Source organism: Aquarana catesbeiana, linkage group LG11, assembly GCF_042186555.1.
Source record: "Aquarana catesbeiana isolate 2022-GZ linkage group LG11, ASM4218655v1, whole genome shotgun sequence".
Taxonomy (NCBI): domain Eukaryota; kingdom Metazoa; phylum Chordata; class Amphibia; order Anura; family Ranidae; genus Aquarana; species Aquarana catesbeiana.
In genome coordinates this window covers 81,190,757-81,214,866 of record NC_133334.1, presented here as the reverse complement: position 1 = coordinate 81,214,866, position 24,110 = coordinate 81,190,757, and positions in this window count along the sequence as shown.

Genomic DNA, 24,110 nt, shown 5'->3' with positions numbered 1-24,110 from the left:
AGCCAATAGGTGCGGTAGACATCTCGCATCCACCCTTCAACCCCGCCAAAAGAGAACGCCCATTCCATTCATAAACTCTCCCACTAAAGGTAAAATCAGGCAGAATTCGGCCATTGCCGAAGAATTCCGCCAGTACTACTCAGCACTGTATAACCTTACCCCCCAGATCCCGCTATCCTCATCCTCACCGCCTGACTTAGCTTCTTATATTCAAGAGACAGCTCTCCCAACTCTCCCCACATCAGATTCACAAGACCTAGAGGAGCCCTTATCCGATACGGAATTCCTCTCTGTCATTAAAAACCTCAAGAATGGTAAGAGTCCTGGACCCGACGGGTTCTCTTCTCGTTTCTATAAACTCTTCGCAACACAACTCTCCCCTTTATTAGCGAAAGCTTTTAACGCTCTAGAGGATAATATTGCCCTCTCCACATCTAGCCTCCAAGCCCAAATAGTGGTCATCCCTAAGACTGGAAAGGACTCGTCCATATGCTCCAACTACAGACCGATTTCTCTCCTAAATATTGATTTAAAGTTATATGCCAAAATACTTGCTAACCGGCTCTCCCCCCTGTTACCAAATTTAATACATAAAGATCAGGTTGGTTTTGTCCCGGGCCGAGAAGCCAGGGACAACACCACCAAGACCATACACTTAATTACTTTTGCCCAGCGCCACCGCATACCAACCTGCCTTCTCTCTTGCGACGCGGAGAAGGCCTTTGATAGGGTCAGTTGGTCTTTCCTCCAATCCACCCTCTCCCAAATAGGCCTTGGCCCGAAAATGTTGGCACGCATTATGGCACTCTACTCTGGACCCTCTGCTACTGTCCTAGTGAATGGCACCCAATCACAAAACTTTACGATCACTAACGGCACCAGGCAGGGTTGCCCCCTTTCCCCTCTCCTGTTTGCCCTAGTCATAGAACACCTAGCCCAAGCCATTAGATCGAATCCCAACATACAAGGCATCCAGACCCCTTCATCTCACTGTAAGCTCTCTCTCTACGCTGATGACCTACTCCTATACGTAACCAAACCCCACATATCCATACCCTCTATACTAGCAGAGATAGACAGATTCGGTCGCTTTAGTAACTATAAATTAAACATCTCCAAAACTGAGGCCCTAAACATTTCTTTACCACAACCCACACTCTCAACCCTCCAATCAAATTTTTAATTTCAATGGAAACAGAACTCCATTTCCTATCTAGGTACAGCCATCCCGAAAAACCTTTCGGATATTTACGCCCTGAACTTTAGCCCCCTCCTCCTAAAACTCAGACAATTAACGGAAGAACGAATGGAGTTAGCGGTATCCTGGATGGGCCGTATCAATACACTAAAAATAGACATCCTTCCCAAACTTCTATACTTGTTTCAGGCCCTCCCTATAGTCCTTCCCCCTGCCTTTTTCCGCTCCCTAAGATCAATGGCTATCCGCTTCGTTTGGAAGAGCAGACACCCGAGGCTGAAACATAAACTCCTGAGCTCCCCAATTACAAAAGGTGGGTTGGGTTTACCTGACTTTGAGCTATATCATACATCTACAGTAATCTCCCGTATCCTTGAGTGGTTTCCTCGACCTATGACCAAAGCTACCACATTCGTGGAGCAAGACCTATCCACATACGATCTCAGAGCCCTTCTCTGGGGACACGACCATTCATTTAAATCGATAGCGGCATTGTCCCCCCTTACAAGAGATGCTTTGACGATCTGGTATCGTAGAAAACTTACCTATGCTCTATCCTCGGAACCCAGCCCACTCACCCCTTTGTTTGATAACCCTAAATTCCCGGAGGGCCACCTCATAAACTCCATAGACAACTATTTTAGAGAGCTTTGGCCCACCGCACGACAATTTGTGGACCCCACCTTAGGTACATTTGCTTCTGCTCTTCCAGATACAACCTCTAGAGTGACCTGGCTCACCCGTAGACACTTGAGCGAATACTGCAAACAACTACACGACTCTAGCCTAATTCACAGACCTTTAACAGGATTTGAACAACTCTGCATCCTACCGGAGACCCCAAGACACCCCTTATCACTTATACACAAACAAATCTTAGAACACATTCACAATGTCCTTCCCATTTACACAACAAAATAGTCAGCAGAGGTTGGAATTGATATATCTGAGGCGGACTGGAGTAAGGCCTTTCTTTTCACAAGCAAGACCTCGATCTCGAGCTATATGCAGGAGAGGAACTATAAAATCCTATCAAGGTGGTACCGAGTCCCCACAACACTTAGGATGATGTTCCCTGCCAATTCGGACACGTGCTGGAGATGCAACTCCAAGAAAGGTACTTATTTGCACATCTGGTGGGAATGCGATAGGCTTTTACCATTTTGGACGCAGATTTTTCACATTTATTCAGAGATTTATGATAAAACCCTGATGCCTTCTCCCACCATTGCCCTCCTATCTATTTTTCCCGGAGCTGTAAAATCACAGAAAAACAGTCTTTTGAAGTTTTTCATGAGTGCAGGGAGACAGCTTATTCCCAGACACTGGAAATCTACCACTTCCCCCTCTATATTGGAATGGGTCAATTAAATGAATAATATAATGCTAATGGAGGAAATGCAGGCCAATGTCTTGGACAAGCAAGCTAAATTTTCATATATCTGGAGTGTCTGGAGGCATTACTCCACTTCAGACAAACTTAAACAGAGAATGAAGAATACGAACCCCCCCTAATAGTCACACACGGTATACCAGTAAAACGTTGGCTGTACCCCATGCTTGGTTTTACAGATGCATATGCAGAGTGGACATGGACACAGCCCGCTCTACTCTACGGGCCCTCCGATCTGATCCACCCAGACAGAAGGGGACGAATCCGCTTCTGCTTTTTTAAGTGGATCAGATTGGAGATAGGCGGGTATAAACAGACACAAGTTCGTTTACATCTGCCGCTCTATAGAGGTGAATGGAGAGTCCAACTGGGTCCATCTGAAAAACAGACAGAATGTCCCGATCGGACCGATTGTGTGAAAGGGGCCTAAGGCTGCTTTTACACTGATGCACTGCGGTTTACCTGCACCTCAACTGACCTCAATCTTCACCTCTTCCTCAGGATTCCTGCAGGTATCGCTGGCTGCTACTGTCCCCCAGGCGGGTATGGCTGGTGGCTGCTGCTGGCTGTCCTCCAGGACTGGTACTGCTCGCTGGTACTGCTGCTTCTGGTACTGATGCAATCCCAGCTTAGGTCCATACTTTCTCTGTGGAGACCTCTGAACCAACATCCTGAAGACAGATGCCTTGCCTCTTGTCCTGGAAGATCAAATGATGACTTCCCTGAGGTGCTCCCAAAAACCTAACTTTGGGAGACCTGGAAGATAGTATACTTTATGCAGGATGAATTGAATGGTAAGTAAACTTGCCACATACAGCAAGTTCAAGTGGAGTGGAGTATAGAGGAGTGATTATTTACTTACCATGCTCAGATGCAGGCACCAGGCCCCTTTAGCTCAATTTTCCACAACTCTCTGGGTTCCAAAAACTCCCTCAGGTTCCTCAGCTTTCCTCACTCAGCAGCTGAGAGACGCCATACCTAATGAGGCAGTAGTAGTTGAGCAAGTAATCTGCAGTCAGTTGAGAGACCCTTTACTGTCAGAACCAGCATGCAGACAGCCTAGGAACCTAATAACACACAGCTACTGTACTATGGAGAGTACCTCCCCAACTGTGATGCTGCTTATGAGTGTGATGCTGCTTATGAGGACAAGTACAAGGAACTATTTGTGTTCAAACTGTTTTATTAAAGTAGTGATTCTCAGCTAGACTTTCTGTTGGAATAGAGACTATGCTAAGCAACAAGCTACCCTGATTGAGCCACATAGACATTACTGTGAAAAGTCCATGTTTGTACACCCTTCATAATTTTTTTTTTTTTTTGCAGCGTATGCATGCTTTTGCCACCCTGACCCTGGTTTGCATTATTGGCTCAAACTTTGCACCTGTTTAGTTAACTGCAAGTTGTCAATTCCTCCTTGTCCAATCTGTCAAATATCTCCATCAGTCTTCTTTTGAGCAGTGCAGCTTGATCACTGACATACCCATAGCCTGCTGCTTGGACAGTGAAAGAGCAGCATTACTGCCTACCTTGCTTTCTGCCCCTGTAAGCAAGCTACATGCTTTACAATGTAGAAGTAACTACCTGCATAGAGTTTTGGTACCCAATGGTGTACCATCAGGGGTCGCAGGCCCCTGCTGCAGGGGGGCCCATGCAGCCTCCCTGGTATGTTAGGTTTGTGATTTTAGGATCTGATCCCATGTATGGCTCAGCCTGAAGGCAGCTGAAAGACAGCTTCTTCTCTTCCTCTCCCTCCCTCTGCTTTCAGCTGCTGCATACGGGGGATCAGTTCCTTTAATTGTCCCCTACCGCATCGATCACCCTCTCTATACTGATTATTGATCTATGTCTGCTGCCCAGCCCCTGTTTGGCCCCTGTGTGCCCTCTGCAGCTCTGGTGGCTTTCCCCCTCCCCTCTCCCGCAGGCTGCTGCAGGGGATCTTTTCAAGATGGAAGTTGGGGAAGGGGCCAGTAAATATGTCTACTGGCCCCTTCCTTTTCTGAATGGGCACAGTGAGTGATTGCTACCGATCATTCACTGTGTTCATAGCCGAAGCATATGCTTCCGTTTATGATTGGACAGGAAGGCTATACAGAGCTCTTCTTGTTCATTTATTCTGTGCAGCTGAGGCTACAGAAGGGAACTGAGGAACTTGTTTCCTCAGTCTCTTTCTGTGTCTCAAAAATGAGACATCAGGTGTCTGTTTAGACCCCTTTTATTTCACCTAAGACCCCCCCCCCGAAGCATTGTGGGAAAAACAATGCAGCAGACCCCAAGACAGCAGGAAGGGAGTCCGCTGCAGAACATGTGAAAGGGTCCTACTGCAGGACCATAATAAAGGGTCCCGGGATCAGTGAGAAGGGCCCTGGTCTGGAGTCAGGGGGAGGATTTCATCGTTTATTGCACCGGGGCCCTGAAGGTTCTAGTTACACCACGTGTGGTACCCCTCTCGCCCAGTCTTTCTGTTCAAAGTTTTACCGGACTTGAAAATAAAGGCATATTTGGATACGTACACTTACAATAAATGTAATATTATTTTAGGACATGCATAGTTTAAAAGGTAGTACTTTATATCTGTAAAGAGTTGAGCTTTAATAATTGCAGCAGAAGCTGGCTAGATTTATTATGAAAGTTTCCACAAATTATCTGCTGAAAACTCCCCATGAGCAGAGCACTTTTTTTTTCCCTTAATAACTTCTTTATATGAAGATTAGTTTCTATAGCATCCTAACAATAACACATCCCTTTCAGATGTCTCTATTCTATTATATCTGCCTTTTATGGCTCTGTGCGTTAAAACCTATACACCCTGAGGGACTGGGAGGCATTGTACCCTGGATATGTAAACACACAGTGTAACTTAGCGAGTACTGAACATGTTACTTAACCTAAAGACGTCAGCCAGGGAACTTTTGCAGCTCCTACTTTGGTCTAAAACCACATTTCAGAGTCATTCTCATATTGCCAGTGGCTTGTTTGAAATAATCCTGGGCTTTATAACATTAAGATGTTATTTATGGGTCTCAGCCCACCTGCGGGTTATTTAAAAGGACACTAACAAAAAAATGGAAAGTTGTTAAAAGACTACTTTTAACCTAGGGAAAATATATATCCTATGTGCTCGTACAGTTCTTGTTTGTATACTGTGAATCCTATTTTGAAATTGACCAACAATAAGACAAAACTACTCTCTTCAACTTTACATATGCTACTTCCTTAAAGCATTTCTATGGTAAAAATGCAAAATCATATGTAGCGCTACACCTGCAGGAGCCACTTGTAATATTGGGTTCTCAGTAATTTCTCTGACCCTAGGGAGGACCTCACTCCTGCAGACACCACCAGAATGCCTTGTTTAGGAGCTCCCAGCAGTCACACAAAGTTGGCCCACACTGACCCACGCATTACCAGTGTAGTAATGGCAGATCAAAGTAAAAAAGGTAACACGGCAGATCAGTAGTTCAGGCTCAACGTATGAGAAAACATTTAAGGATAGACTCAGCACATAAACAATAGATTACGCTCCAAGTGGCTGTGGAGGACTAAGGATAGGTACAACAGGCTAGTTCATTTGAGGGCTCTCAGACAAAAGTTGCTACATAGGCCTGTGAGTTTCACACACTACCAGAAACCCATTTCTGCCCCATGTATTCAACAAGATCTGAACAGTCCTTGGACATTATCTTCTGCCAGCACAGTTGGGGCCCTTTATTGTGGGCATGCAAAAGCAGTGCAATGTTTCTAGGGGGTGAAGTTAAAGAAAAGTTAAATGAGGGGCTCCACCTTGGACTACCTCAACTCAGCGTTCTGCCCCTTGGCTCTGATACAGCCAGTAGGATTCAATCCAACCTTGTCTGGTTCAGCATGGCACATGACAGCATGGCTAACACACACATTTTCCTAGTTGGTGCTTCTCTCTCCAGCTGCTCGGCTCCTTCCCAGGCTTTTGTTTTTATATCGTCCCTCCCCATTTCTGTTGCTTGTGGACCTTGTAGTTGTGACCCCAGCTTCACTGTGTTCAAGATCCTCTCTCATGACTACATCTCCCAGACTGCTCTGGGCACTTGTGTTAGAATTATGGTTGGGCAAAGTAGTGGGCACTGCCATCTTACACCATTTGGTCACACCATATTGCTATATGGTGCTTAAGCCCACTTACTGCGACAAAGTACCCCATGGTTAGTGGGTCCTACGTTATCCATAGACTGGGAGATCCTGCTTCTCTGAACCATGGGAGCCATGCACTCCTCTATATGGGAGAACTAGAGGTCTCCACCTATGACACAGGTGGACACTAATGGGAGGCACTCATGAGGGAGTAGAGTGCTCCTGCCCAAAAGGATTTGGTCAGAATCCATTCAATAGACAAACAAGATATTTGGGGGGCACACCCTAAAAGATGCATTAAAGATGGTGCAGCCATAAGACCATACAACAGAACAAACTATTACAGTGCACACATGAAAAATAGACATTTACCTCCTGCAAGGCTATTTAAAACACCTAGACATTTTCAAAAAACATTATCAAAAAATATGGGGATTTGGTCACACCATATTGCTATATGGTGCTTAAGCCCACTTACTGTGACAAAGTACCCCACGATTAGTGGGTTCTACGCTATCCATAGACTGGGAGATCCTGCTTCTCTGAACCATGGGAGCCATGCACTCCTCTATATGGGAGAACTAGAGGTCTCCACCTATGACACAGGTGGACACTAATGAGAGGCACAGAGAAGCAGGATCTCTCAGTTTATGGATAGCGTAGGACTCACTAACCATGGGGTACTTTGTTGCAGTAAGTGGGCTTAAGCACCATATAGCAATATGGTGTGACCAAATCCCCATATTTTTGATAATGTTTTTTGAAAATGTCTAGGTGTTTTAAATAGCCTTGCAGGAGGTAAATGTCTTTATGTGAGTTCATCTTTTCTTTTAAACAGATATACAGTCCATAAATAAATGATTAAATGTCTGTGAAAAAAAGGTTGCAGCCCCATACACCAAAAACTGTTCAGTAATTGCCTCTGAACACCACAGTGCCCTTCACCCTACCTATGGGTGTCTTCTCACCTGTTTGAATGGACCTCACTAATTACATGAGGTCTATATGTGCTTTGCAGTGTTATAAGTGGTACGGCTCCCACTGTCTGTACACTCCAAATCCGTAGCTCTCGGAGTGGTGTCAATTATATAGAGGAAAGAACCATAGTGCAAATCGCTAAATAAAACCTGAACCTTTGAGAAAGCCCATTGGGTGCTACGCATAAGGTGGACGGTGACATAATCACGCTGGGAGCTGTGTATGCTGAGGATTGTATTGTGAAATGCCCATTTTTTACTCCTGAAATGTGAGCGGATTTTTAGATGGAAATAAATACTTTTTATTAGCGATTTGCACTATGGTTCTTTCCTCTAGCTTCCTATATGATTGAAACCACAATGAGAGTTGCTGAGAGCTAAATATTTGGAGTGTACAGCCGTGGGAGCGGTGCCACTTATAACACTGCAAAGCGCATATAGACCTCCTTTACTTAGTGAGGTCCATTCAAGCAGGTGAGGAGACACCCATTGGTGGGGTAAAATAAGGGGTGATCAGCCCCCCTAGGTTTAAAAGGGCAGTGCCACATCCAATGCACAGATACATATAAAGAAAGATTCCCCTAAGTGGACTTTAACGGCACTTGTAAGAAATTATAGATAGTAAGAGGTTATAGCAGCGTATTAAAAGTAAAAAAGTTTTTTTATTTGAAAACAACATATATTAAAACATTGTATACATAAGGTTCAACGAAACATTTACATAATAGACAGATTCATTGTTGTCACTAAACAGTGGGTTTTTACAGAAGCTCTTTTCACACCCAACGCATTTCGGGATATACAGTATTTTAGTCCTTCTTCAGGGGTGTAGAAGAAAAGAGAGATTCACCTAGAGTAATTAGAGTGTAAAATGATGAGTGAATTACCACAACATGTAGATATATATACATTAATCCACTTGAAGTTAGATAATCAACAAATCACTTACATGGTATGTTTTGTTAATTTGCTTTCAAAAACTTGAAGATAGGATAGCATTGCACATTGGTGCTGGTGGGGTTGCAGTCCCTTTAACATCATAGTTGTCACAAGATAGTGTCGCTTAACAGTAATCTCATTCAAGAGGTATATTTTCTCACCTACCCCCGCCTTCCACAGATGCGTACAGGCCAGAGCGGTATACTGAGGCAAAAAATAGGAATCCCTATGAGTAGAAAAGGAGCTGAAGTGAGTCTGTGGGGGTGAAGGATCTTTGATTGGTATTGGTATGAGGAGGGTTGAGAATGAAACTAAAAATTGTAGATGTATAGTATGAGACACAGGATGTGGTGCCGAGTAATATGTAGATATCGTATGTCCAATAGAGATTGAGGCATATGTAATACACGTTGTTTATAAATCAAATTTGTAGCTAAAGGTGAAAGAGTAAATGAGATTGTGTAATATTGTATTGGCACAAATAATGATTAAAGGTAAGGAATAGCAGTATATTTTAAATAATAACAAGTAAGATTAATAGTGCTAACTACGGTTGTACAGTATTGTATTAACAAAAATAAATATAAAGGTAGGGAATGACAATATTTTTTAAGTGAATAACAAATAGAGTTTTTTTGTACTAATCATATGGTTTTATAATTATTCTTACTATGTGGGTATTACACTTTGTTTATGCAGGGAAAAGAATGGCCAGTATAGATAGATGCTATATGTTCTATTAAATTAATAGTTATAGCATTCAATTTGTGTGTAGTATTTAAGCATCGAATATATAACTGTTAATAATGGCAGTATATACAGAAAAGTCTGTTTCTGCAGGCATGAATGTAGTCAGTATAAATAGATATTAAATATCTTGTAGGGTTAACAGCTATAGTAGTCAATGTATATAAGGAATTCAAGCAACAGACATGGTTAAACATTAGTTCCAAATAACAGTAATGTTGGGACTCTGGGAAGGGAAATTGATGAGGAATTGTATAATAGAAAAGTATATAACGGAATGGGTAGTGTAGAAAAGTATAAAAAGTACCTTTTTGAAGCAAATTTGAAGTAAGCCAGTCACACATCCCAGCATCCAGCATGTGCAACGCTCGAGCTGCGAGTGAGTGAGCCTGGCATTTATGTGAAATGAACTCTCATCAGCTGGCGCAACTAATTGCGCTCAGCTGAATGATAGAGTTTGTTGTTAGGGAGACCTCAGAGCCGCCCCCTGAGCCGTAGGAGCGCGGCGCCGCCCCTACCGCACACACGCCAGCGTAGCCACGTTGGAGCGGCGTCGCGCACACCCGGCCCACCAACACGATATGCCACGCCGGGGGACTGCGCATGTCCGCCGGAGTAGCAAGATGAAGGTTGTGGGCGGAGATGTCGGATCGCCCAGCTGACCTCTCATAGCGCCGCCCAGATAGTGTGTCTGGGTGGCTTTCCGTGCCGGCAACCGCTCTGGAAGATCGCATCCAAGGGAGACCTAGCGAAGAGCGAGAAAAGAAGTATTAGATTTGTAAAAACCATGTTATAGATTTTATATATACAAGGGGACATATCACTTCATAAGAAGTGTGAAAAGACATTGTATGTCAAGATGGGAACAGCAACATTGATGGAAAAACAAAGTTATATATACTCATGTAATGACATATACTTTTAGTGGGTAGCTATTTGAAGGTAGACAGAACTAATTGATAGTATAGAGGCGAGGCCAGTATGATAATGTAATTTCATATAGGCAATCAAAGTACAGGCAAGAAGATGGTAAGCTGACATAGATACATATTGTAAATTCTCTGATTGAAAGTCTGTATCATAAACCGTAATAGCCTGTTTGATATGGGTGAAGGGTAAACATTATGACATAGATGTTAGTTCCATAAGTACAAATAGGCTGCTGAACATGGTAATATGAACTAACAGTAGTACAAGACATATTGATTTTATAGGTACAGACTGAATATTACATACAATAGTACACAATATAGAGGTATAACACATATTGATATAGAACAGTGATGGCGAACCTTGGCACCCCAGATGTTTTGGAACTACATTTCCCATGATGCTCATGCACTCTGCAGTGTGGATGAGCATCATGGGAAATGTAGTTTCAAAACATCTGGGGTGCCAAGGTTCGCCATCACTGATATAGAAGGTAAAACCATATGAAGAAAAATATTGGTCATGCTATAAATTATAGGGTTTTTGTCCATGGCTATACATGTCTTCACATGTCTAACAGCTTAATTGAATCCCTTTTCAATATAAGGTGGATATGTTACAAGAAACAATTCAGAGGGCATATAGAAGATGTCCCTCTACAGTGTAGGGTGGACATATTTTATATTACGAGGCAGTTCAAGGAACATCTGGAACAGCTGCATATGGTTTAGTAATCTACTATCTTAAAAATAGATTTATGGGAGTGAGGCTATTGAAGACATATATGTCATGAACAAGAAATCAGAAATGTTGAGCACTTATAGGTCATACATAGTATTTTATCATTCTATTCGTGTAAAGATATGCTGGTATTACACAGACGGAGAGAAAATCTCCACATTAATAGCAGAAGAAAATAGTGGGAAAAATATAGATGTTGAGAATAGTCGGAAATTAGTTAGAGGTCGTTTATTTCTCCATTCCGCCGGAGCAAAAACCTTCGAGGAATGGTTTAAAACAAACAGCCTCGTTTAAACCTGGAGGTAAAGTAGCCTTTAGTAAGTAGATCCACCTCAGTTCTCTTTGGAGGAGGATCTTGTTCCAGTCGCCCCCCCCTAGGGCTCGGATGTATCCGATCTAATATTAAAAATTTAATCCTAAGAAAATTCCCTCCGTGTACTAATGAGACATGGTGGCCTAGGGGGAGATCAGGATCACAGGTTTGCATGGAAAGTATGTGTCTATAGGCTCTTCTCCAGAATTCTAATTTTGTTTTTCCTACGTAAAAGCAACTGCACCTGCACTGGAGCAGATAGACTACTCCAGTGATTCTGCAGTTGACGAAGTGTTTGGGGTAAAATTTTTTTCCCATTTGGGAGAGTGGGGTTTCTCTGTGTGAGCATATACTTACAATAGTGGCAAGAGCCACATGCAAAGGTGCCCTTGTATTTGCAATGTGTTCTCATTAATTCACTTTTGAACTCGCTGTTTACAATCTATCACTGATAGATGTAGCTCTTCTAAATGTGAATTGCGGTTTGTCTGGCACAAAGTGACCCAAGGAAGGATCAAGGGTCAGCATGTGCCAGTACTTTTCAATGATTCTTTTGACTTGGCAATGTTGTTGATTAAATGTCGTGATAATTCGTAATTGGTTTGCGTCTTTATGCCTAGTAGCCTGGAAAAGAGTGTTCCTGGGTTTTTTCATTACTTTTTTAAAAGATTTTTTTAGGGAAGTATGGGTATAGCTTCGTGCTAATAGTCTGTCTCGTAAATTGCCTGCCTCTCTTATAAACGTATCGTCATCTGTACAATTGCGCTTAATTCTGAGATATTGAGAATATGGTATGGAATTGATGAGGGGTTGTGGGTGAAAGCTGGTAGCGTGGAGTATTGTGTTACCTGCAGTGGTTTTTCTGAATAGCTTGCTGCATAGTTTACCTTGTTCGCCTTTGTAAATCTCTATGTCTAAAAATGTTATCCGGTTCTTGTCAAAGGACATAGTGAATGTTAAGTTAAAGTAATTCTTGTTCATTCTTGATAAACACTGCTCGAGTACATAAGTGGGGCCGTCCCAGATGACCAAAATGTCATCTATATAGCGGTACCATCCCATAATATGGTTAGTGTACTGAGTAAGGTTCTCATCAGAGAAAAACATCTTCTCCCACTCCCCCAGGTACAGGTTGGCATACGATGGGGCACAACATGTCCCCATTGCAACCCCCTGCACCTGGAGGTAGTGGGAGCTATTGAAAGTAAAGACGTTATGGGTGAGGATGTACTCGAGCAGTGTAATAATGAATTCATTATATGTAGGATCAGTAGCCGTATTTTGTTGGAGGATATGTCTAATAGCTGCTAATCCACGTTCATGAGGAATTGAGCTATGTAGCGTTTCTACATCAATTGTTACTAAGTAAATTTGGTCTGAAACATGTAATTGATCCAAAATTTGTAAGAGATGACTTGTGTCTCTCACATACGATGTTAGTGAGATTACAAACGGTCTTAGATATTCGTCCACTAATTTGCTCGCATTATCACTAATCGAGCCGATACCTGAGATGATTGGCCTGCCTGGCGGGTCTGTAAGACTTTTGTGAATTTTTGGGAGTATATAGAACGTAGGAGTTCTGGGAAAATTATTCCTAATAAAGGTCCAGGTTGATTTGTTGATTGTATTATTCAAAAAGGCGGAGTCTACTAATGTGTAAAAATCTTTATTATATTTTTCTATAATGGTTGCCGACATGCGACGATACCAATCTACGTTATTCAGAATTTTCTTACAGATATTGATGTAGTGTTCGTTGTACAGAACAACCACATTACCGCCTTTGTCTGAAGGTTTTATGGTGACATTATATGACGTTATATGGTGACTTGGCACAACATTGCCAAGTCAAAAGAATCATTGAAAAGTACTGACACATGCTGACCCTTGATCCTTCCTTGGGTCACTTTGTGCCAGACAAACCGCAATTCACATTTAGAAGAGCTACATCTATCAGTGATAGAATTGCAAACAGCGAGTTCAAAAGCGAATTAATGAGAACACATTGCAAATACAAGGGCACCTTTGCATGTGGCTCTTGCCACTATTGTAAGTATATGCTCACACAGAGAAACCCCACTCTCCCAAATGGGAAAAAATTCTACCCCAAACACTTCACCAACTGCAGAACCACTGGAGTAGTCTATCTGCTCCAGAGCAGCTGCAGTTGCTTTTACGTAGGAAAAACAAAATTAGAATTCTGGAGAAGAGCCTATAGACACATACTTTCCATGCAAACCTGTGATCCTGATCTCCCCCTAGGCCGCCATGTCTCATTAGTACACGGAGGGAATTTTCCTAGGATTAAATTTTTAATATTAGATCGGATACATCCGAGCCCTAGGGGGGGCGACTGGAACAAGATCCTCCTCCAAAGGAGAACTGAGGTGGATCTACTTACTATAGGCTACTTTACCTCCAGGTTTAAACGAGGCTGTTTGTTTTAAACCATTCCTCGAAGGTTTTTGCTCCGGCGGAATGGAGAAATAAACGACCTCTAACTAATTTCCGACTATTCTCAACATCTATATTTTTCCCACTATTTTCTTCTGCTATTAATGTGGAGATTTGTCTCTCCGTCTGTGTAATACCAGCATATCTTTACACAAATAGAATGATAAAATACTATGTATGACCTATAAGTGCTCAAAATTTCTGATTTCTTGTCCATGACATATATGTCTTCAATAGCCTCACTCCCATAAATCTATTTTTAAGATAGTAGATTACTAAACCATATGCAGCTGTTCCAGATGTTCCTTGAACTGCCTCGTAATATAAAATATGTCTACCCTACACTGTAGAGGGACATCTTCTATATGCCCTCTGAATTGTTTCTTCTAACATATAATATGTCCACCTTATATTGAAAAGGGATTCAATTAAGCTATTAGACATGTGAAGACATGTATAGCCATGGACAAACACCCTATAATTTATAGCATGACCAATATTTTTCTTCATATGGTTTTACTTTGACCTTCTATATCAATATGTGTTATACCTCTATATTGTGAACTATTGTATGTAATATTCAGTCTGTACCTATAAAATCAATATGTCTTGTACTACTGTTAGTTCATATTACCATGTTCAGCAGCCTATTTGTACTTATGGAACTAACATCTATGTCATAATGTTTACCCTTCACCCATATCAAACAGGCTATTATGGTTTATGATACAGACTTTCAATCAGAGAATTTACAATATGTATCTTTGTCAGCTTACCATCTTCTTGCCTGTACTTTGCTTGCCTATATGAAATTACATTATCATACTGGCTTCGCCTCTATACTATCAATTAGTTCTGTCTACTTTCAAATAGCTACCCACTAAAAGTATATGTCATTACATGTGTATATATAACTTTGTTTTTCCATCAATGTTGCTGTTCCCATCTTGACATACAATGTCCTTTCGCATTATGAAGTGATATGTCCACTTGTATATATAAAATCTATAACATGGTTTTTACAAATCTAATACTTCTTTTCTTGTTCTTCCCTAGGTCTCTTTGGATGCGATTGGCCAGATCGGTTGCCCGGCACGGAAAGCTGCCCAGACACACTATCTGGGCGGTGCTATGAGAGGTCAGCTGGGCGATCCGACATCTCCGCCCACAACCTCCATCTTGCTACTCCGGCGGACATGCGCAGTCCTCCGGCGTGGCATATCGTGTCAGTGGGCCAGGTGTGCGCGACGTCGCTCCAACGTGGCTATGCTGGCGTGTGCGCGGTAAGGGCGGCGCCGCGCACCTACGGCTCAGGGGGCGGCTCTGAGGTCTCCCTAACAACGAACTCAATCATTTAGCTGAGCGCAATTAGTTGCGCCAGCTGATGAGAGTTCATTTCACATAAATGCCAGGCTCACTCACTCGCAGCCCGAGCGTTGCACATGCTGGATGCTGGGATGCGTGACTGGCTTACTTCAAATTTTCTTCAAAAAAGGTACTTTTTATACTTTTCTACACTACCCATTCCGTTATATACGTTTCTATTATACAATTCCTCATCAATTTCCCTTCCCAGAGTCCCAACATTACTGTTATTTGGAATTAATGTTTAACCATGTCTGTTGCTTGAATTCCTTATATACATTGACTACTATAGCTGTTAACCCTACAAGATATTTAATATCTATTTATACTGACTACATTCATGCCTGCAGAAACAGACTTTTCTGTATATACTGCCATTATTAACAGTTATATATTCGATGCTTAAATACTACACACAAATTGAATGCTATAACTATTATTTAATAGAATATATAGCATCTATCTATACTGGCCATTCTTTTCCCTGCATAAACAAAGTGTAATACCCACATAGTAAGAATAAATATAAAACCATATGATTAGTAAAAAAAACTCTATTTGTTATTCACTTAAAAAATATTGTCATTCCCTACCTTTATATTTATTTTTGTTAATACAATACTGTACAACCGTAGTTAGCACTAATAATCTTACTTGTTACTATTTAAAATATACTGCTATTCCTTACCTTTAATCATTATTTGTGCCAATACAATATTACATAATCTCATTTACTCTTTCACCTTTAGCTACAAATTTGATTTATAAACAACATGTATTACATATGCCTCAATCTCTATTGGACATACGATATCTACATATTACTCGGCACCACATCCTGTGTCTCATACTATACATCTACAATTTTTAGTTTCATTCTCAACCCTCCTCATACCAATACCAATCAAAGATCCTTCACCCCCCCAGACTCACTTCAGCTCCTTTTCTACTCATAGGGATTCCTCTTTTTTGCCTCAGTATACCGCTCTGGCCTGTACGCATCCGTGGAAGGCGGGGGTAGGTGAGAAAATATACCTCTTGAATGAGATTACTGTTAAGCGACACTATCTTGTGACAACTATGATGTTAAAGGGACTGCAACCCCACCAGCACCAATGTCCAATGCTATCCTATCTTTAAGTTTTTTTAAAGCAGATTAACGAAACATACCATGTAAGTGATTTGTTAATTATCTAACTTCAAGTGGATTAATGTATATATATCTACATGTTGTGGTAATTCACTCATCATTTTACACTCTAATTACCCTAGATGAATCTCTTTTCTTCTACACCCCTGAAGAAGGACTAAAATACTGTATATCCCGAAACGCGTTGGGTGTGAAAAGAGCTTCTGTAAAAACCCACCGTTTGGTGACAACAATGAATCTGTCTATTATGTAAATGTTTCGTTGAACCTTATGTATACAATGTTTTAATATATGTTGTTTTCAAATGAAAAAACTTTTTTACTTTTAATATGCTGCTATATCCTCTTACTATCTATAATTTCTTACAAGTGCCGTTAAAGTCCACTTAGGGGAATCTTTCTTTATATGTATTGGTGGGGTAAAGGGCACTGTGGTGATCAGAGGCAGTTACTGAAGAGGTTTTTGGTGTATGGGATCGCAACTTTTTTTTCCACAGACATTGAATCATTTATTTATGGACTGTGTTTATGTTTAAAAGAAAAGATGGACTCACGTAAATTTATTATATATAGGTGATTTTTACACTGTTTTCAGATTGTTATTTATGCACTAAAATTTCAATGCACTATATTGAAGGAGAGCGCTGCACTTTTTTTGTGACTATATATATTTATTGCATTTTGTACAGGTGGTTGGAATGCATAATGGTGCTAGCTGCTTCCTATAGTATATATAGTTAAGTAAGAGGTGGTTTGTACACACGAATAGCACGGAAAGTTTTTTCACATTTATTTGCCCAGTGTTACACATATATTCCTTTCTACATTGTATTTCAATTATTTCTAACCCACTTCTATTACTCTAAATGAACTAGAAGTTTGTAAACTTACTTTGTGAAGATCCCCACACATTTACTTCCTCAAATTCTGTGACTCGTATTCACTATGACTTGTTGATAGACATTGGTGCGTCACACATTTCTCAGATCCTGCCTTTTGAACTACTTAGGCGCTGAGAGGAGGAGTTTCTTGAGTTTGAGTCAGTACAGGAATCACTGCTTGCAGGTGTTTCGTCAGATTTGGGGACCTGTCAGATTTTGTATTGGAAGTGACGTTCCGTTGACGCCATCTTGGTACACCCTGCACTCGTCCACAGTAAGGATACAGTGAGAAGGCGACAAGAGGACATCTTGTTACACCCACCGGAGTCTTGCATTTCACACTTATCTTTAACAGTAATCTGAGCTTATATAGTGAAATACAGGATTTAAAAATCCGTCTGACTGTTTAGTCAGCGGATTACTGTTACCGATAACCGGTAACTGAGTATCATGTGAGTATCACTATGTGATTTTTTTTTTACCAAAGACATGTAGCAGAATACATTTTGGCCTAAATCTATGAAGAAATTTGATTTTATTGATTATGTTTTATAACAGAAAGTAAAAAAATATTTTTTTTCTGTCTTTTTTTTCATTTATATAATAATAATAATAAAAAAAAACAGTCATGATCAAATACCACCAAAAGAAAGCTCTATTTGTGTGAAAAAAAAATTATATAAAAATTTAATCTGCCTACAGTGTTGCATAACCTCAGAATTGCCAGTTAAAGTAGCGCAGTGCTGAATAGCAAAAAATGCTCTGGTCATGAAGGGGGTAAAACCTTCCGGAGCTCAAGTGGTTAAAGTGGTTGTAAACTTCAGACATGAAATATGAACAAATTACCTCTATACAGTAGTATTTACTTGTCTCAATCCAGAGCACTAAGTGTCATTTCTGTCCGTTGCTTTGATCCTCTGCTATTAGCATGAACCACTTCTGAGAAGTTTTCCTCACACCAAGAGAAAAAGGTGACGATCTCCAGCTGATTGACAGCCTCAGCTCTGTTTCTGTGTACTGTGTGAAGAAGGGCGTCTTTTTCCTTCAATCAGCTGTCAGAGCTCTGCTTACTGACCTCTGAGAATGTTTTTCAGCTCTCAATCCCCTTTTTTACTGCTCAGATAAGTTTTATAAATTCTGTACTTTGAATAGGTGTAGAGAAGACTGCAGATAAACAGGTACAACTTATGTAGGATGATTTGTTCCATCTCTGTGTATCACCCAAAGCCAGTCACTTCACTGGGTACAGTGCCTTGAAAAAATATTCACACCCCTTGACATTTTCCACATTTTGTCATGCTACAATCAAAAAAGTAAATGTATTTTATTGGGATTTTATGTGATAGACCAACACAAAATGGCACATAATTGTGAAGTGGAAGGAAAATGATAAATGGTTTTCAAGATTTTTTACAAATAAATATGTGAAAAGTGTGGTGTGCATTTGTATTCAGCCCCCCTGAGTGAAGACTTTGTAGAACCACCTTTCACTGCAATTACAGCTGCAAGTCTTTTTGGGTATGTCTCTACCAGCTTTGCACATCTAGATTGTGACATTTTTGCCCATTCTTCTTTACAAAATAGCTCAAGCTCTGTCAGGTTAGATGGAGAGCATCTGTGAACAGCAATTTTCTAATCTTGTCACAATTGGATTTAGGTCTGGACTTTGACTGGGCCATTCTAACACATGAATATGCTTTGATCTAAACCATTCCATTGTAGCTCTGGCTGTATGTTTAGGGTCGTTCTCCTGCTGGAAGGTGAACCTCCATTCCAGTCTCAAGTCTTTAGCAGACTCTAACAGGTTTTCTTCTAAGATTGCCCTGTATTTGGCTCCATCCATCTTCCCATCAACTCTGACCAGCTTCTCTGTCCCTGCTGAAGAAAAGCATTCCCACAACATGATATTACCACCACCATGTTTCACGGTGGGGATGGTGTGTTCAGGGTTATATGCAGTGTTAGTTTTCCACCACACATAGCGTTCTCTTTTAAGGCTAAAAAGTTCAATTTTGATCTCATCTGACCAGAGCATCTTCTTCCACGTTTGCTGTGTCCCCCAAATGGCTTTTCACAAACTGGACTTCTTATGGCTTTCTTTCAACAATGGCTTTCTTCTTGTTACTCTTCCATAAAGGCCAGATTTGTGGAGTGCATGACTTATGCCCTGTACACACGATCGGACATTCCGACAACAAAATCCATTGGATTTTTTCCGACAGATGTTGGCTAAAACTTGTCTTGCATACACACAGTCACACAAAGTTGGTTGGAATTTCCGGACGACAAGAACACGGTGACGTACAACGCGTACGACGAGCCGAGAAAAATTAAGTTCTCTAGCCAGTGCTGCTCTTCTGCTTGATTCTGAGCATGCGTGGCACTTTGTGCGTCGGAATTGTCTACACACGATCGGAATTTACGTGAACGAATTTTGTTGTTGGAAAATTTTAGATCCAGCTCTCAAACTTTGTGTGTCGGAAATTCCGATGGAAAAAGTCTGATGGAGCCTACACACGGTTGGAATTTCCGACAATAAGCTCCGATCGCACATTTTCCGTCGGAAAGTCAGACCGTGTGTACAGGGCATAATAGTTGTCCTGTGGACAGATTTTACCACCTGAGCTGTGGATCTCTGCAGCTCCTCCAGAGTTACAATGGGCCTCTTGGCTGCTTCTCGATTAATGCTCTCCTTACCCAGTCTTTCAGTTTAGGTGGACGGCCATGTCTTGGTAGGTTTGCAGTTGTGCCATACTCTTTCTATTTTCAGATGATGGATTGAACAGTGCTCTGTGAGATGTTCAAAGCTTGGAATATTTTTTATAACCTAACCCTGCTTTAAACTTCTCCACAACTTTATCCCTGATCTGTCCTGTGTGTTCCTTGGCCTTCATGATACTGTTTGTTCGCTAAGGTTCTCTAACAAACCTCCGAGGGCTTCACAGAATAGCTGTATTTATACTGAGATTAAATTACACACAGGTAGACTCTTTTTACTAATTAGGTAAGTTCTGAAGGCAATTGACTCCAATAGATTTTAGTTAGGGGTGTCAGAGTAAAAGGGGCTGAATACAAATGCACGCCACACTTTTCAGATATTTTTTTGTAAAAAATGTTGATAACCATTTATCATTTTCCTTCCACTTCACAATTATGAGCCACTTTGTGTTGGTCGATCACATAAAATCCCAATAAAATACATTTGCTTTTTGGTTGCAACATGACAAAATGTGGAACATTTCAAGGGTTATAAATACTTTTTTCAAGGCACTGTATATGTAAGGGTTTACAACCACTTTAACTCAAAGCATTACCATGCATTGGGCAGGGCTGCATTAGGACAGTCCATTCATTTTGAATAAAGCTGACAGTGGAATTTAAAGTTTAGAAAAAGAAAAGTGACTCTATTTTTAATGCAGTGCACCACGATGCATAAAATACACAGCAAGTACACCATGGGGTATTGCAATACAGTTGTATTGACAGCTTCTGTAATAGTGAATGGGGATCAGGATTGCCAAATTTTAAATTTGTAAAAATTGACTAAGACGCATTTCTGCCACTGCTCCGGTCAGTCACACATGCACACGCTGCCCTCTGCCTCTTTCTGCCTGACATACCACAGTGCCACTGCCATCCTGCTGCTGCCATCCACACACTGTCACTTGCCCAGAAGCAGGAAGATCATCTCTCTCTCTCTTCATTTCACAGTGCGAAGATTTAGTAATGTACGGGCCGGGGCAAAGAATGGAACAATCTGGGCCTGGGGGCAATAAATGCAAGGAAGCAGAAAGTCTCTGGGGGCAATCATGAATGAAATGCAGCAGTCTCTGGGCCCCCTGGGGCAATAAATGAATTCACTGGAGCAGCAAGTCTCTGGGGCCAATCATGAATGCAATGAAGCAGTCTTTGGGCCCCCTTGGTCAATGAATGAATGAATGAATTCAACGAAGCAGTCTCTGGGGGCAATGGATGAATGCAATGGAGTAGTCACTGGGGGCAATGAATACAATGGAGAAGTCTCTGGACTGGGGGCAATGAATGTAAAGAAGCAGTGACAGTCTCTGGGGCAATGAATGCAATGGAGAGCAGTCTGTCTGGGGGCAATGAATGAATGGAGCAGATTCTCTCTCTCTTTCTCTGGGCACTGTTTCATATTTTAGTTGAGAATGTTTTGGGTGTGTTTAGGCATTACCAGACATCTCAAGTCTCCCGCGAGGTGCGGGAGCCTCCCACATTTGGGGGGAGCCTCCCGGATACCCGCAAGTGCTGCCCGATATCCCGGCTGCGGGGCTGATCCTGGATTGTCCCCTGGTTCACAGTCAGGGATGATCGGTGCAACAGGAAGGACAGCTGTGAACACCGATCTCCCTGTATAGCTGACATCCGCTTCTCCTTCTCTCCCTCCCGCGGCTGTCAGCTAAAAAAGCTATACAGAGAGATAGGTGATCACAGCTGTCCCTCCTGCTGCACCGATCATCCCCGACTATTCCCTGTATCCTCTTCCTCCAGCCCCCCCTCCGTGTCTTCTATAGCTCTACAGCTCCCCCTGTCCTTCACTCGGCTCTCTGTCATCCTCCTCCAGCCCCCTCCGTGTCCTTTACCCCCCCCCTTCACCAGCTCCCTGTCCTCCTCCTCCACCCCCATCTCCCACAGCCGGATTCCCTCCTCTCCCACCAGCTGTGGGGATCTGTCAGGATGGCGAGCGGAGGAAGGGACTGGTCATTTATCGGCCCCAGCCTTTTCTGAATTGGATACAGTGAGCGAGATCGCTCCTGTGTCCTGTGAAAACTGAGCAGAGTAAACTGTGTGTTACTCTGCTCAGTTTATGAATGGACAGGAGCATTCATCTTCAATGCTGAGAAAGGGACTGGGGAATCTGTGTCCTCAGTCCCTTTCCATGTCTCAAAGAGGAGATGTCAGGGGTCTGTTTAGACCAGGGGTGTTGCTGGGTCTGCAAAAGATCTGGGGCTAGAGCCCATAGCAGCGGTCACCAACCTTTTTGCAGGCACGAGGGGGTGCGGTAAGCAATTTTTTGCGGGCAATTTGTCAGGGAAGTGACTGGTGTTGGCGCTTCAATCATCACGGCACCATGGTTGATATGGTGTCAGGGTGATTGAAGTGCATTATTTCTATTGTTACATTGTAATATATAATGAAGTGGTTCAACTCACCATAATGCAGAATGAGTGGGAACCCTGGGCGTGTCACTTGCCACTGTCGCTTGGCACCAGATATGGATTGTCACTTGTGAGAATTGCTACGATTCCTGCACACGCTGCTGTTTAAAAAACATGCGGGGCTGCCATTCATTCATAATGGCACCCCCACGCATCTAAAAATGCAGCGCATTTGTGGGTGCGGGACCTGCAGGGAAATTGCATGATGCAAAAGGCACCGTGCAATTTCAAGGCCGCTGCATTTTTTAAAATGCTGCGTCCACCTTTTCTCTGCAGGAAATGCAGGCATGGCAGCCCATTCAAATAAATGGGCTGCTATCCCAGTGCAAACATGCATAGATGGGAACCAGGTCTAAAGGAAGCCCTTCAAGCAGTGTTGCATTTCACTATGTCTATGTGTGGAAGATGTGCCAGTACCCTACTGGTGGTTCATGCTCTAATGCTCCAACTGATGAACAGTTTAGCCACAGCCAGATCAGGATATAGTCCACACTCACAGGCAGACTATTTGGGGAGAAGGATCTACCTGGTCCTGTCCAGCTGGGCTCACCATCCCCTGGCTCTCAGCACTGCAGGCACCTGCTCCCTCCCACTCCGATCCCATCTCCAAAGCCTCTGGTTCTCACCATCACTGCCGACTGTCGCTCCCTCCCACTCCGATCTCAGCTCCTATTCTGCGGCCTCCCAAGTCCTGAACATGCAGGCTACATAGGGCGGGGTCAGAGCGTCAGCGGGGCTCCTGGCCCCACCTGCTCCCTGCTAGCTGGGGAATAATACAGCGCAGCGCTGCCTGTCTCCGGCCATATACCCAGTCACTTCGCAGTGCTAGTGGAGCTCCCAATTTGAAGAGGCGCGGCTGTGAGGGCGGAAGAGCAGTGATGCGGGGTGGGTGGATAGAGTTAATGTTAACTCTGCTCGCCTGCCCACTCGCTCGCTTCTCTCATCTACCTGCCTGGCTCTCTCATACAGTGCTCGGTGGTTAGGCAGGGACCCCTGCGGTAAGAGACTCAGGGCTATGGGCCTCAGATTCGGGGCTATAGCCCCAATAGCCAGCCCCTAGAGACGCCACTGGTTTAGACCCCTGATATCTCACCAAAGCCCCCCCCCCAACAGAGTTGATTAAAAAAAAGAATGCAAAAAATATTTAAAAATAAATTGTAAGCAAAAATTATAAAAAAATAAATTATAAAAAATATATAAAATAAAAAACTACTGACACCCCCTGCCCTACCAACACTGTCCACTGCTCCAACCCCCTCCCCCCAAAAAGCATTGTGACCCAAAAAAACAAAAAAAACAATATGTAAAAATAAAAACTACTGACACCGTCCACTGCCCTGCTGACAACATCACCGCCACATACTCCCCACCCCCTTCCCCAGAAGCACTGTGAAAAAAATATTTAAAAAAATTATTTAAAGAAAATAATAAACAACAAAATTGTAAAAAATAGAGAAGATAATAAAAACAAAAAACTACTGACACTGTCCACTACCCCACCCCAAATCATTGTGAAAAACAAAAAATAAAAAAGTAAATTGTAAAATCATTTAAAAAATACAATTGTAAAAAAATAATAATAAAAATAAAGAACTACTGACACCGTCCACTGCCCTACTGACACCACCCTCCACATACTACTTACGGCTGTAAGTCATCTCAGACTCTATTACACCACACCCCATTTAAGCCACGCCCAATATGTAGCATGGTTTAAGCCACACCCACCTCCC